Source organism: Hemiscyllium ocellatum, chromosome 29 (assembly GCF_020745735.1).
Source record: "Hemiscyllium ocellatum isolate sHemOce1 chromosome 29, sHemOce1.pat.X.cur, whole genome shotgun sequence".
NCBI lineage: Eukaryota > Metazoa > Chordata > Chondrichthyes > Orectolobiformes > Hemiscylliidae > Hemiscyllium > Hemiscyllium ocellatum.
In genome coordinates, this window is record NC_083429.1 from 21,101,469 (window position 1) to 21,115,749 (window position 14,281).

Below are 14,281 nucleotides of genomic sequence, written 5' to 3' on the forward strand. Positions count from 1 at the left end.
TTTGCTAACTACCAGCTCAAATATATCCAGCCTCCTTCAAATATCGATGCACACACAACTCGAATCCCTCTGTTCCTGCACACTCCTTTGAGCTATGGCAATCATTCATATTACCAAAAATTTATCACCTGTAAAAACTCATACCAATTGTGCTCTGTTGTCTGAAGGGAATGAAGACAATTCCTGGAAGAGAAGCCAACTTGTTTCATGAGGAACTCAGAGTTCGGAAGGATGTTGTGAATGAGATTGACAATATATGTGCTGGATATATTGCTAATCCAATTCTCAAGATCTATCCTGCTGTTTAATATGTCATTTATGGTCTGTAGTCCAGTCTGACAATTTAAGTTTAATTTATATTAAATTTGGATTTTAGATTAAAGAAGGTTTTTCACTTGAATATTAAAAGTCCTTCTGTTCTAAACTATGGAATATTGTGGGTTTTTTTGCAAATAACCAGCCGTTTGGATTTCCACTTACAAACATCTTCATCTTCAGCTGCTTCATCAATGACATTCCCTCCATCACAAGATCAGTTGCCGATGACTGCACAACTTTCAGCACCATTTACGACTCCTCAGACACTGAAGCAGTCCATGTTCAAATGCAACAAGATCTGAACAATATCCAGGCTTGAGTTAACAAGTAGGGCGCGGGGGGAACACAGCAAGCCAGGCAGCATCAGGAGGTGGACAAGTCGACATTTCGGGTGTAACCGTTATAGATTTAATAATGGAACAGTTTGGTTTCATGAAAATGCAAAGGTCAAGTATTACAGGAAGTACGTGCAATGCAACAGTGAGCTTTGTCAGCAGTTAAGACGATTGGAAATAAACGAAGTTGGAAACAGAATTCCAAAGTGGACAAAGAGATAGAAAGAGCATAAAGAAGTGAAGAAGAAGAGAAAGAATTCCAAGGAGTATTTGACCTTCGAAAACTAGAACTGGAGGGAGCATGGCTGAAAAAAGAGATAGCAGTAGAGGGAAAAGAAAGAGGAGAATCTAAATTAAATTAATGCAGCTTCGGCAAGCATTGGAGAAACATGGAAGAGGAAAGTTCTCATCGCAATCCATGGTTCAGTCAGGCTGTGTTTGAGGTAGTGCATGCTTTGCAAACGTTGTGAAGAAATGAATGTCGAAGCACTTTACTTCTCATTTGAAAAGATGATCAAATGAGGTGGCCAAAAGCAGATTGGACTTTGTCCCGACAAAGTAAATTAACTGGTAAAATACAATCTCATCCTTCCCTGTCGGAGGAACCTGTTAGGGATTATGAGGTGAAAGAGGTTGCTCTAAGTGTATATAAGTTGGCCCCAGAAGCATACTGGCAAAAGTACTTTACAGAAACAGCCTGGACAAACTTATGCTGAACTGAACAGAATAATGCTGATAGGTGGATAAGAGTTTTAAAGGCTGAACCAATTTATGATGCTGTCAGAGAACTTTTATTTAGAATTTGAAACTGCCCTACCTTCCGTAGAAAGACCAACAATAATAACTGCAGGATGAGCCGTTGTAATGTCTGACGGTTATGAACTGTCCCATAAACTGCCCCATATTCCGTCAGCCCCAGAAATTTGAGAAACATAAAAAGTGGGAAATTGAAAGGAAGAGGGGTAACCAGGGTGGAGAATAGACAGGAGGAAACGCGCCCCACTCCCCCCGAACTCTGTCTCAGAGTCTTAAGGAAATTGCTAAGTGTGGAAGGAATGTTCGGAATTTTAATGTTTCTGTTGTAGGATGTTGGGCCATGTTTGTTTGAAGTGTTTGAAATGTTGGAAATTTCGGCATAGACGCGAGTGACTTATAAGTATGGGTAAAAACAAGTCAGAGCAGGGACCACAAAATAATAATAGCACGGACCAGGTTGTAGCTCTAACTATAACAAAAAGACCGGGTGAATTCTGTTGTTTACAAAGAAATACGTAAGGTAGATGAGAGATGTGCAGGATTGTTGTCGAAAAAGAGGATAAGCCCGTGTTCTTCAGGTGAATTTGCTAAACCCATAGCCATACTCAGTCATACAGAGGCAACACAATCACTTTTAATGGGGAAAGACTTAGCTTCCCTCCAGAGAGCTAAGCTATAACAAATCGGACTAGCAGAGAATATATTCCGCTTCCATTGTACAAAGTACAACTGGAATGTCATTTGTTATTAATAAAAGTCATGGTCAGAGTCATAAAGAGTTGCTTAGAATCGCTACAGTGTGGAAACAGGTACTTGGCCCAACAAGTCCCCACTAAGAACCATTCGCCTACCCTATTACTCTACATTTACCCCTGTGTAATGCACCTAACCTACATCGTAATTTAGCATGGCCAATTGAACTAATCTGGAAATTTTTGAATTGTGGGAGGTAACACTGAGGTATCGTACAGCCTTATGCGATTAGCTATCGAAAGAATGGAACTAAAGGTTGTAGTTTTGCTCCAGGCGACAAAATGATCAAAGTAAACAGATCAATTCCAGGAACAGGTTCTGTGCATGCTTTCTTTGTGTGAAATATGCAAATCCATGGTTTGACAAAGTCCACCAATAAATGCAAATATAATGCCACAAACAAATAAAAGAACAGCTGAAATTGGTTTCAAAGGTGAAGATAATCTAGACAGAGTATTTTAACATCACTACTTGATGCCCAAAAAGCATACCCTGAATCAAATAAATTGGTACAGTCAACTTGTGCTGAGCTAATGTTTGGAGATGATCTGGAGCATTATTATCTTAAGAACAGGGTGGAGAGGAGGGAGTGGAGACCTCCTCTCCAGATGAAGAATGGTCAGTCATGCATCAGATAATCATACCGTCCACTTACTGTAGGGAGATAGGCCCATGGCAGGGTATGGGTAGAGTTGAAAACCTCAGGCGGCCATAAACAGGTAGTTTACCTGGCCAAAATTGGATAAAAATAGAAGAGCAGTTTTGTAAAATGTAGGTAAAAATAATGACTGCAGATGCTGGAAACTAGATTCCGGATTAGTGGTGCTGGAAGAGCACAGCAGTCCAGGCAGCATCCGAGGAGCAGTGAAATCGATGTTTCGGGCAAAAGCCCTTCATCAGGAATAAAGGCAGAGAGCCTGAAGGGTGGAGAGATAAGTGAGAGGAGGGTGAGGGTGAGGGTGGGGAGAAAGTAACATAGAGTACAATAGGTGAGTGAGGGAGGGGATGAAGGTGATAGGTCAGGGAGGAGAGGGTGGAGTGGATAGATGGAAAAGAAGATAGGCAGGTAGGACAAGTCATGGGGACAGTGCTGAGCTGAAAGTTTGGAACTGGGGGGAGGTGGGGGAAGGGGGAATGAGGAAACTGTTGAAGTCCACATTGATGTCCTGGGGTTGAAGTATTCCAAGGCAGAAGATTAGGCGTTCTTCCTCCAGGCGTCTGGTGCGAGGGAGCGGCAGTGAAGGAGGCCCAGGACCTCCATGTCCTCGGCAGAGTGGGAAGGGAGTTGAAATGTTGGGCATCGGGGCGGTGTGGTTGATTGGTGCAGGTGTCCCGGAGATGTTCCCTAAAGCGCTCTGCTAGGAGGCGCCCAGTCTCCCCAATGTAGAGGAGACCGCATCGGGAGCAACGGATACAATAAATGATATTGGTGGATGTGCAGGTAAAACTTTGATGGATGTGGAAGGCTCCTTTAGGGCCTTGGATGAAGGTGAGGGAGGAGGTGTGGGCGCAGGTTTTGCAATCCCTGCAGTGGCAGGGGAAGGTGCCAGGATGGGAGGGTGGGTTGAAGGGGGTTGTGGACCTGACCAGGTAGTCACGGAGGGAATGGTCTTTGCGGAAGGTGATGAAGGTTGGTAGGGTGGAAGGTGAGCACCGGGGGCGTTCTGTTCTTGTTACGGTTGGAGGGGTGGGGTCTGAGGGCAGAGGTGCAGGATGTGGACGCGTTGCATTGGAGGGCATTTTTAACCATGTGGGGAGGCAAAATTATGTTCTCTAAAGAAGGAGGCCATCTGTTCTGTGGTGGAACTGGTCCTCCTGGAAGCAGATACGGCGGAGGTGGAGGAATTGGGAATACAGGATGGCATTTTTGCAGGAGGTAGGGTGGGAAGAGGCGTAATCCAGATAGCTGTGGGAGTCGGTGGGCTTGTAAAAAATGTCGGTGTCAAGTCGGTCGTCATTAATGGAGATGGAGAGGTCCAGGAAGGGAAGGTAGGTGCCCTTTCTGGACCTCTCCATCCACCTCCCTCCCCTCACCCTTCAGCCTCTCTGCCTGTATTCCTGATGAAGGGTTTTTGCCCAAAACGTCGATTTTACTGCTCCTCGGATGCTGCCTGAACTGCTGTGTTCTTCCAGCACCACTAATCTTGAGTTTTGTAAAATGTGTCATATTAATCAAATAATAGGTAAACCTCAACACAAATTAAACCAGCATCTTTGATTCCCATAGCAGTTTCTAAGGAACCATTCCAGTGGATTGTGAGGACCATTACCTAAAACAAAAGTCAGACATTTATAGGAGCCATGTAACTGGAGTGGTGAGGGTGCGGGGGTGCACTTGAGTTGGAGCATTTTAGTTATAAAAACAGATTGGACAGACTTTGGTTGTTTTCGTTAGAGACTGAGGGGGTGGGGGTGGCAAGGCTTGTGATGTATAAAAGTGGAAAGCGCATATAGATGGCGGGAATGTGAGGAAACTTTTCCCCTGGTGGAAAGATCAATGACGAGGGGCAGAGATTAAAGTTAAGGGATTGGAGGTTTGGGGGGCATGTGAGGAGATTTTTTTCATCCAAAAGGTAGTGAGAATTTGGAACTCGTTGCCGGTAAGGCTGCCGAGAGGCAGAAACCCTCATAACATTAAGAAGTATTTAGATGTGAACTTGAAGTGTCAAGGTATATAAAGTAGTGTGACAATTGCTGGAGAATGGGATTAAAATAATTAGATGATTACTTTTGACTAGCATAGACTTGCTGGACGGAAGGACCTTTTTCTGTGCTGCTGACCTCTTATGACTCAATGACTGTAATCAAAGCTAAGGTGCACAGATTTTCACTCATTATAGTTCACTAATGGAAGTACAATCTTATCAAGGATCAAATGCTAGGTGAAAACATATTCAGGATATCACCCAGTAGTTTGGGATTAAACAAATGAAATCAACGGAGGCACCACGGACCTGGGTTTGATTCCAGCCTTGGGCAATTGTGTGGAGTTTGCATGCTCTCCTAATGTCTGCTTAGGTTTCTGCTGGGTGCTCTGGTTTCCTCCCACAGGTTAGGTGGATTGGCCATGCTGGATTGTCCATAGCTTCCAGGGATGAGTAGGTTAAGTGGATTAGCCATGGGATATGTAAGGTAGAGGGCTTTTGCCCGAAACATCGATTTCGCTGCTCCTTGGATGCTGCCTGAACTGCTGTGCTCTTCCAGCACCACTAATCCAGAATAGGTAAGGTAGTGGGCCAGGTGGGATGCTCTTCAGAGGATCAGTACTGTAGGGTTTCTATGAACTGTGTACCATCTGTAGGGCCAAGTTGCTTTGGAAAGGTAACACCAGCTTTTAAAATCATGATCATGTCTACCCTGTCTCTATGTCCCTTACAGTGTAATACATCTTAATTCATGTTATGTGTATCCAAAGGACTGGGAGGAAGGGTGAGACTCTTCTCTTATTTGCAACAAGAGAATCCAAAAAGGAAGTCCAAATGAAGCTACTGGCTTCAGTCTATTTCAATTAGTTGCTTGCCATGACCATTAAAAGTTATTAGGAGAGCGAGCAGGAACATATGGAAACTTGCCAAAACAAAATTAAAGAATTGGCAAATAAACAGATGAAAGCGAGAAATATCAAAACATCAGGTACAGTTTTGGCTCTGTTTCCTTTACAAGGTGATCCACTATAAACAAAATTCAATGGTCCATGCAAAGTAGCTAAAAAGAAACAGCTAAGGCATTTAAAATTAAGCAAAGAAATAACTAAAGCACATATTTAAATAATTATTTCTCCCATAGTGATGCCTGAAGTTGCACTCTGTACACAGTCATGTTCATTTCGAAAGCTGGTATTGAAAAGCCCTCAAGATAAAAATGGGAGTAAATTGGAAATTTCTTTGAAAAGACAATTCTGGCAGTCATTGCACACATCAGGACAAACCCTGCAGACAGTCCTTGTGAAACCCATTAGATCTACAAAGTGCTGAGGTCTAGTTCTTTCAGAAGCCAATAATGAGAGACCATGCTGAAGATTTCTTCAATGTCTGTGTTGTTGTGGAAAGGATTGTCACATCCCATTTCCAAACTCCCAAGTAGTTTCATGTCTATTGAGTGACAGAGTCCTCACTGAATCCTCCAAGGTTTGGGTGTTTCATTGTCAAATCTTGCAAATACTGGTTGTTATTCAATACAGTCACCAACTTGGTTGTTAATATGATTTTTTTAACCCATTCCCCATGTTATTATTGAACTGTCGTTGAATTTCAAAAGTCTAAAAATAACCATTGGTCATTTTTGAGACTGTGAAATGAATCAGCGCATAAACATTTTTTTCTTTTGATTTATAATTGTGGGTATTACTGATGAAGCCACCAGATAATGCCATTCCAAATTACCCTGAGCAAATGATGGTGAGCTGACATTTTGCATCTTATGTTCTTAAGTCCCACACTGCTGTTAGATAGCAATTTCCAGGGTTCTGACCTAGCAAGCATCGGAATTAGTGATATATTGGATGAATGAGCTCCTAAGAATGTTCAGCAAACTTGACACTAACACTTGACACTTGACTAGCATTCGATCTACAAGCTTCAACATTCAGTCCCTCCACTGCTATTGAACAGCAATATGTACCATCTATAAGGTGCACTGCAACATCTCACCAAGGCTACTTTGACAGCACCTTCCAAATCTGTGAACTCTACCATTTAAAAGGGCATGGGCAACAAATGCAAAGGAGCAACAACACCTGGAAATTTCCATCCAAACCACACACACCTTCCTCCCTTTGAACTAGATCACCATTTCTTTACTGTCACTGAGTCTATGTCCTGAACTCGCTTTCAAACTACACCACGAGTCTCCCTGCACCACAAGGGCTGCAGCAGTTCAAGAAGCCATGATTGGAGGTGCCAGTGTTGGATTAAAAAATCACACAACACCAGGTTATAGTCCAACAGGTTTATTTGGAAGCACTAGCTTTCGGTGCGCTGCTCTTTCGTCAGGTAGCTGTGGAGCAGATCATAAGAATGAGCATCCTGATCCCAGATATGTAAATTACAATAACTTCAATGGAAGCCCAACAGTTTTTTTTTAAAGTTCTACCAGTAGTGTTCCCAAGAAAAAGCAGAATGACTACTTTGTCACAACAGAACTGACAAAAGGCAATAATCAGAAAAACAGACAACTGAAATCTATACCATCTTATCGCACTCATGAAAATCCACCTTGCTGGCACAAAATCTCCCTCAGCTGAAACCTTCTTGCTGTTTGTTACCTTCTCCTATGGTATTTGTTATTTCTGGCACCATTCCCATTGAAACCAAACTACAAATGCTGTTAGGATCCGAACTCTTCCAGTGTGCTGTCAGTGATCAAATGCTTCAACAAACCCCATTCCTCTCAGATCCTCAATTTTCACCAAATCCTCATCTCCAAGCAACTCTATCCTTTCATCAAAACCTAGACCATTTCTGCCCTCACTCCCTGTCAGAAGATACCTCCGGTACTCTCTCAGAATCATCCAGGGATGTTATTACACGCCTCTGCAACAAGTGGGATTCCCTTTTCAAGACCAACCCCTTTCATGCTCAAACACTTTAGCTTATGCTGTCGATCTCGTTGCTAAGTCGCATCAGACCCCCTCCCCGCCTTCCCGCCAAAACTATCCTGAAAGTTGTTGTTTCTCTCTCTCTCGTTCCTTGCATTGTTCTCTGACATTGATACCAATTGTCGCAATCTAACTCTCCCATGATTTGGAGACGCCGGTGTTGGACTGGGGTGGACAAAGTTAAAAATCACACAACACCAGGTTATAGTTTAATTGGAAGCACACTAGCTTTCGGAGCGTCGCTGATGAAGGAGGAGCGGTGCTCCAAAAGCTAGTGTGCTTCCAATTAAACCTGTTGGACTATAACCTGGTGTTGTGTGATTTTTAACTCTCCCATTATAGTCCCATCTCCCGGAACAAGAACACTTCTCCAAGCCTTCCAATTATCCGCACCTCCAACTCTCCAACAAACCCTGAATACCCTAACCCTTAGGGAAATCCATTCGGCCAGCATCTCCTCACTCCCTTACAGCCGTCTATCCTTGTGGTTCCCATACCCTCCACGTTGAAACCTGAGCCCTTTCCGTTTCCATCAGCGGGCGGTTCCGATTAACTTGACCGATCGTGTCCCACCTTGACACCTGCTTCCGAATATATCTGGAAACCTTCACTTATCTCTTTTTTCTTGAACCCTCCGGTCCTTAATTTGCAATAATTGTCTACAGTCGCAAAAGCCTTAAAATGCGTTACAATGTGAGTTTCGGGTCTTAAGATCGATTCTTGGAGTTTCTATAATTCGGGATCGTCTCGCTGCTCCTCTAACTACTTTTCCAAGATCTGTTATCGGGACCAGAATTGCCCACGGGCTCCCTTTTGCTCTCAGAATCCCAGTGATTTCTGTAACATTTAGCTCACCAGTAGCTCTAACTCAAATACAGTCCATTTCACATGGTCGGTAAGGTCAAAGGTACTACATCGCACCTTCATCACTATAACAAGCATAAATTATATCTTCTACAGTGACACTGCTCCAAACAGATATATTCACAATTTTTTCGCCTTCTTGTCACTCACTTCATCTTCAGTTTCATTGGCCTTCTTCCAGCATAGCCTGTGTCTGCCTTTACTAAGGTCGCAACAACCTTCACTATAATACAAAAAAAAATCTGTAGCAGTTAGCTTGACAAATGCTTCTCATGCTCCTGCTTTACAAATCCTATTCGTTCATTACAGCTCCCCCAACGCCACCATGTACATTTTTCTAAAAGAATAATTGACATAATCCCATGTTTTACCTTCTTTGGCAGAGTTGCCAATCCCAATAGGCAAAACCTCGGAATTTCCAAGTGTCCAGGTTGTATATCATTTTATTGATTACACCGGATTCAGCCAGCTGAGTCACTAAACCTGGTCCCTCCCCACTCACAGGTTCAAAGAGCTACCAGCTATTTGTTCCTTAATGGAGCAATGTAAATATTATTTTGTTTCCCTTGTTTCATTGACAATTTGCCTCTCTCCCTTCACTAAAAGGTGCTCATTTAACAAGTCTCTCATTTACTTATTTTTTAATTCTAGCATCATCTGTTAGAATTATGCCATTATTAGAATTATTCATGTCAACTTCCAATACCAGTTGTTGATGGGATGTGGTGGTTGCTGGCTGGGTCAGCATTTATTGCTGTCTCTAGTTGCCCTTGAGAAAGTGTGGTGAGCTGCTTCCTTAAACTACTGTAGTCCATGGGCTGTATGTAGACCCACAATGCCGTTAAGAGGGGAGTTCCAGGAATTTGACCCAGTAACAGTGAAGAAACAGAGATATATTTACAAATAAGGATGCTATGTGTCTTGAAGGGGAACTTGCAGGTGGGTGGTGTTCCCATATGTCTGTTCCCCTCATCCTTCGTGATAATCATGGTCATGGGTTTGGAAGGTGTTGTCTAAAGAACCTTGGTGCATTTTTACAGGGCATCTTGTAGATGGTACACAGAGTATCAGTGGGAGAGGGAGTGTATGTTTGTGGGTGTGGTACCAATCAAGCGGGCTGCTTTGTTCAGCTTTTAGGATATCATCACGCACCTGACATGTCCCTTACAGATGGGGTCAGGTTTTGAGAGTCTGGAGTTACTCACTGCAGTATTCCTAGCTGCTAATATGCTCTTGTAGCCATTGCATTTCCTCTGGCTAATCCAGTTCAGTTTCAGGCCAATGGTGATGCCCAAGATACTGATAGTGGGTGATTCAATAATGATCATTCCATTGAATCTCAAGGGACAATAGTTAGATTCCCTTTTGCTGGAGATGGTCTTTGTCTGGCATTCATGTGATGCAAATGTGACAAACTCTTGTGAGCCCCATGTGTGGATATTGTCCAGGTTTTGCTGCATTTGGATATGGACTGCTTCAGTAACTGAGGAGTCATGAATGGTGCTGATCATTGTACAGTCATTAGATCACAATCCCCAGGTGAGACCATGTGATGGAAGGAAGGTCATTGATGAAGGAGCTGAAGATGAATGAGCCGAGGACACTATCCTGACAAACTCATGCAGTGATGTCCTGGAGCTGAGATGACCAATCTCCAACAATCACAATCATCTTCCTATGTCACAAGTATGACTCCAGCCAACGGAGAGTTTTCCACCTGTTTACCATGGACTCTCATATTGCTAGTGCCCCTTGATGCTGCATTCGGTCAAATAATGCCCTACTTGCAAAGGGTTCAAGGAGAATAGACCAAAATTCTCCAGATGAAAATAGAGATGCAGGGTCAGGCGCTACGTTGTAGCTGGAGCTGGGGACCATTGTGGTTCATCGTGACCATACCTGTAGCAAGTGTTGGTTGCTTAAGGAACTTCAGCTCAGAATTGATGAGTTGGAGTCTGAGCTTTGAATACTGTAGCACATGGGGGGGAGAGTTACCTGGGCATTGTGTTTCAGGAGGTATTCAAACACCCCTCAGATAAACAACCTTGAATTCGGTCAGTTCTCAGGGACAGGAGGATGTGACTATAAGCAAGGCAAGTAGAGAGATCCAAAAGGTATTACTGAAGAAGGCTCAGTCCTTGAGCTTGTCTAATGGGCTTGAGATTCTTTTTCTCTGTGTGGATGAGAAAGGAGGCTATAGGGAGGATGAGCAAACTGAGCATAGCTCCATGGGTACAGGGAACCATTCAAGATGGGGACATAAAAGAGAAATGTAGTTGTAATTGAGGATAGTATGGTCAGGGGAATGGATACTGTTCTCTATGGCCAGGATCGAGAGTGCCTGGGTTCGGGAACCTGCAGTGAGTGGGGAAAGATCCAGTTGTCATGGTTCATGTAGATACCAACAATATAAGTACAAAGAGGAAATAGGTTCTGCTGAGGAAATATGAGTAGCTAGAGACTAAATTAACAAACAGAACACAAAAAGATAATTACCTCCGGATTACTAACTGAGCCATGAACAAATTGGCACAGAGTCAAGAAGATTAAATAGGTAAGCACATGGCAAAGATAGCAATGGGAGAAACAGGTTCAAATTCATGGGACATTGGCATCAGTACTGGGGGAGGATGGAACTGTTCTGATGGAACAAGTTCACCTGAATCACGCTGGGACCAGTGTCCAGGCAAGTCAAAATTAAGGCTGTGGATAGGGCTTTAAGCATATATTTGGGGAAGGTTCGGTTACATGGAAAATTATGGGAAACGTTAAAGTGAGGAGAGTGCTCAGCAGAGATGATAAAGTTTCCAGAACAAACAATAGGACAGAGGGTATGGAAAGGCTCAGGAACCTAATTTCAGGCACAGTAGATAAGGGGACAATTATGAGAAGGGGAGCAGTCAATACAGCATTAGGGTGTTGTACTTAAATGCATGCAGTATGTGATACAAAGTAAATGAGCTTGTAGCACCGATTGAAATTGGCGAGTTCGATGTTGTGGGTTTGACAGAAATGTCGATACAAGGGGATCAGGGCTGGAAAATAAATATCAAAGGGACAGGCAGATGGGCAGAGGGGGTGGAGTTGCCTTGTTAGTAATAAACTAAACCTATCGCAAAGTTAAAAATCACACAACACCAGGTTATAGTCCAACAGGTTTAATTGGAAGCACACTAGCTTTCGGAGCACCACTCCCTTATTAGGTGATTGTGAAGGAGCGACGCTCCGAAAACTAGTGTGCTTCCAATTAAACCTGTTGGACTATAACCTGGTGTTGCGTGATTTTTAACTTTGTCCACCCCAGTCCAACACCAGCATCTGCAAAGCATAAATCTATAGCAAGAAGCGATATAGAATTGGAAAATCTAGAATCTGCTTGGCTGGAGTTGAGGGACTGTGAAGGAAAAAAGCTCTCATGTATACAAGCTTCCGAGCAGTGGTGAGGACATGGGGCAGAAAGTAAGTCAGGAGATAGAAAAGATATGTAAGAAAAGCACTATTACAATAATCATGCTGGTGGACAGAGCAAATCAGGTTAGGAGCAGATCCCCAGAAAGTAAAAAGTGAGGTCTGCAGATGCTGGAGATCAGAGTTGAAAATGTGTTGCTGGTTAATGCACAGCAGGTTAGGCAGCATCCAAGGAACAGGAAATTCGATGTTTCGGGCACAAGCCCTTCATCAGGAAAGGATCCCCAGAAAAGCAATTTATGAAATATCTATGAGATGGTTACTGTGGAACAGTTTGTGGGTGAACCTACAAGAGAACAGGTAGATTTGATTAGGGAGCTTAAAGTTAAGGAACCCCTAGGGGACAGTGGCCATAATATGACAGAATTCACCCTGCAGTTTGAGAGGGAGAAGCTTGAACAATGTTACAATGAGTCAAAGTAACTACAAAGACATAAGGGAGAAGCTGACCAGAGTTGATTGAAAGGGGAGCCCAGCAGGTAAAGTAGCATTGACAGGGGTTTCTGGGGGTAATTCGAGATGCACAGTAGAAATTCATCACAAGGAAGAAGAAACATATGAAGGGGAGGATGAGTCAGCTACAGCTGGTCAGCGAAGTCAGGGACAGCATAGAAGCAAAAAAAAAGCATATAATGTGGCGAAGATTAATAGAAAGCCAGAGGATTATGAAGCCTTTAAAAACAAAAAAAGCAATGAGTGGGGAGCAGAGAAAGTGAAATATGAGGGTAAGCTAACTCATAATATGAAAGAAGACTGTGAGTTATTTTAGATATATAAACAATAAAAGAAAGATCAGAGTGGACATTGGGCCAATGGAAATGAGGCTAGAAAAGTAGTAATTGAGAACAAAGAAATAGCAGAGAAAGGAAGGCATCACTAGTATACCAGACCTTGAAGAGAGCCAGGGGGTAGGGGTAAATGTGATGGACATCCTAAAGGAGAAAGTGCTGGGGAAACTGAAAGATCCGAATGTGAATAAATCACCTGAACATAATGAACTGTACTGCAGGGTTCTAAAGAAGATAGCTGAGGAGATTGTAGATGATCTCTCAGGAATCACTGAGTTAGGGAGGGTCCCAAAGGACTGAAAATGACTAATGTTTAAAAAGGAAGGATAGCAGAAAACAGGAAACTGCTGTAGGTTAACCTGACCTCGGTCATTGGTAGGATTCTGGAATCAGTCATTAAGGATGAGATTATGGAGTATTTAGAAGTGCATGGTAAAATAAAGCTGAGCAGCACAGCTTCATCAAGGGAGATCATGCCTGACAAATCTATTAAAATTCTTTGAGGAGGTAAGGAGCAAATTAGACAAAAGAGAGCCAGTGGGCATGATCTATTTGGATTTCTAGAAGAAGGTCTTTGACAAGGTACCACACAGGAGGTTGCTGAAATAAGATAAGAGCAGCAGTGTCAGGTGGGAAACTCTGAAGTTATGAACTTTGTCCAGAAGAATAGATGCAAAGACTATTTTGTAAATGGGAAAGGCTTCAGAAATCTGAAGCAAAATGGGACTTAGGAGTCCTTTTCAGAGTTCTCCGGGTTAGCATGCAAGTTCAGTTTGAAGTTAGGGAGGCAATTGAAATGTTAGCATTCATTTCAAGAGGGTTAGAGATGTACTGCTGAGGCTGTACAAAGCTCTGTTCAGACTGCATTTGGAAATGGGTGAGCAGTTTTGGGCCCCATACCTAAAGAAGGATGTGCTAGCCTAGGAGGGGGTCCAGAGGAGGTTTACAAGAATGATCCCAGAGATGTACAGTTTGTCAAATGAGGGATGCTTGAAGACTCTGGGTCAAATGGTGGACCAGACTCAATCAGCCGAATGACCTAATTCTGCTCCTGTATCTAATGGTCAATCCAACCACAGAACTGAAAGCACTCATTCTTTGGGACCAGTATCCCAAGTCATTTTTCCCTGCTCTCTAAAGCTTTGTATTCTTTCTGAAATGCGACCCCAGGATTGGGGCAATTCTTCAGTTGGAGGCACACCAATGATTTCACAGAATCCCTAAATTGTGGAAGCAGGCCCTTCAAGTCCATACTGATCATCTGAAGGGCATACCATCCAGCCCTCTCCCCCTACCCTATAATCCTGCATGTCCCTTGGCTAATCCACCTAGCCTGAAAGTTCGTGGTCACCATGGGCAATTTAGCATGGCCAATACACCTAACTGTGGAAGGAAATCCACGC